The following is a 2,189-nucleotide window of genomic DNA, read 5'->3' as shown; positions in this document are numbered from 1 at the left end:
CCCACCTCCCCTCCGCGCAACCCTCTCTCCCCCGCGCTTCATCATCAGCGGTTCTTTTGTCTTTTTATGCTCCGTGGAATCAAAACTTATTCCAGGGAGCGCTCTTTTATTGGCGACTCGAGCGAAAGATGGCGTCTCTGGGGGTGAGTGGGTGGGATCCCTCCGCAAGACTGAGGAGGCCAGAAAGAAGGGCTGTTCGATGGGACTGGAGGGTCTCAAAAGGGCTAAATTTCATGACAGTTTGTTACCGTAACGTAAAATTACTTTGTTGAGAAAAATTTAAAATTTCACGAATTTTGCTAAATGTACAATTTTTTTAACTGCAATTTTTAGAAAAATTTTACGTGTCTTCCAACCATCCTCTACGCAAGGTGATTGACCGTTCGCTTCCAAGGCAAAGTTCGCCCAACTTGGAAAGAAAATGGTAAAAGAGGAATTGCAAATTGCCATCGGGAATGGGGGGTCATTTATTTGCTCCCTCAGGACGAACGTCAATCTAGAGCGGGAAAGCAGCGCTGGGCCAAGGAGATGGAAACCGAGGCGTAGCGCGGCGTGGCGGGAGGGGGAGGGGGGATTTTATCATCAAGGGAGAGCCAACTTCAATGCGCTGCTGCTGGCATTTTTGGTGGAAAGGTTCTGCGGGGCCTACTTCGACCGCCCTATGGTCCCTCCTGGCAAGAAAAAGAAATTATTGTCGTTTCTATTATTATTCTCATTTCAGTCCCGCGTACAATCTCCGGACTCTTCTTCCCCCGTCCATTCCAGTGTCCTCCCCTGTATCTCTGAGGAGGACGGTCCGCCCAGTCGTCCGTTTTATAAAACCCGGTTTTATCTCCGGCGCGCTGCTGGGCCCGAGCGGTGCGCGGGCGCTGGGCATTCACTGCTGCTGCTGCTGCTGGGCCCCGGACCTCCCTAAGACTGTACCAACATTTGACATTAATTCGGTTGGGTTTGATTCAGCGAGTCCTGGCCGGCGGGGCGCTCCGTCCCGTCCGTCTTCACGCGCCACGCCTCGGCCGGATATCCAAAGCCGAGTGAATTAAGAAACTCGCGCCCCGGACTCGCGTGAATGGGCTCGAACCACCACCACCACCCCACCACCACCGCCAGGCCGGGCCACGCCACGTGGGACCCATCAATGGACTTGTGTATACATTTATTTTTCGCGCAGGCAGCAGAAGCGACGCCCGGCGCTGGAATAAAGTTAAAAGCGGCGTAAAAACCGCGGCGACGCCACGACGCGCCATAAACCACGCCCAAACTGGAGACCACGATGAAGAAAAGTATCGCGACGTCGCAAACAGCCAACTGACACTGTAAAAAAAGAAGGTTTTGCAGAAAAAAAAATTGCACAAAAAGAGTTTTGAAAGAAATACGATTAAAAATTGCAAATTTACCGAATTAATTTGACACTACATACTACACATCGACTCGGAGTTCTACGACGAACGACACATTGTTTTGTATCGATACCGATTTGGGTGTCATAATTTATAACATCTTTTATTATAAATCGCACATTAATAAAACAAAGTTCGTTTTTTAGCACGGACCAACGGTGAGCTCTGATGTTGCCACCCGCCCGCCCGCCGCGCTGCAAAGCCAGGAGAGAGAAGTGGACGTTGGACTCGATGGAGACTCGGGATGCGGATGTCCGTGGGCAGCTGGGCCGGGCGCCTCCTACCTGCTTCCGCTTCCGGCTCCGCGACCCTTTCCCCCGCGTCGCGTCTCGTTTCGTCTTCTCTGTCCCCTCCGCATTTTTCACACCTCGAAAAACGTCTTCATCTCTGACCCTCTCGGTATGTATCCGAGGTGACGTGTGCAACTGACCGCCGCGGGAGTCCACCCCGCGTCTTTGCTAGCCGCGGACTGAGGAGGGGGGAGGGGGGAGGGGAGAGGAGGGCAGAGAAGGGAGGGGAACTGTAATCGTCGTCCGAAACATCCTATCCCAGCAGACCCCGGGCAGGGCGGGCCACTCGCAGACAAGTTGTCTCATCAGGATCAAGCGAGCCGAGAGGCAGGCCCAGCCGGCCCAGCCCAGACCGGCCCGGAGGCGCGGCCAGCCGCCGACGTCGCCGTCACTGCGGCCCTCGGCGGCGCCGCCCTCTACCAGCCTCCGGGCCAAAGCAATCGATCCGAGCGAGAAATCGCCGTCGCGCCTCGGCTTACAGGCCCTGCGGCGGGCAGGG

General features: G+C 55.0%; 1 long non-coding RNA gene across 1 annotated transcript in view; it reads right to left on the bottom strand.

The window, feature by feature from the left end:
- Positions 1-2,189, bottom strand: part of LOC113205214 (uncharacterized) — a 71,826-nt gene that overhangs the window by 27,506 nt on the left and 42,131 nt on the right. The gene's annotated exons all lie outside the window — the stretch shown is intronic.

This window comes from Frankliniella occidentalis, unplaced genomic scaffold (assembly GCF_000697945.3).
Source record: "Frankliniella occidentalis isolate FOCC.00 unplaced genomic scaffold, Focc_3.1 Scaffold52, whole genome shotgun sequence".
NCBI classification, from domain to species: domain Eukaryota; kingdom Metazoa; phylum Arthropoda; class Insecta; order Thysanoptera; family Thripidae; genus Frankliniella; species Frankliniella occidentalis.
The sequence above is the reverse complement of the archived record's forward strand: the minus strand, read 5'-3'. Positions and strand labels throughout refer to the sequence as shown.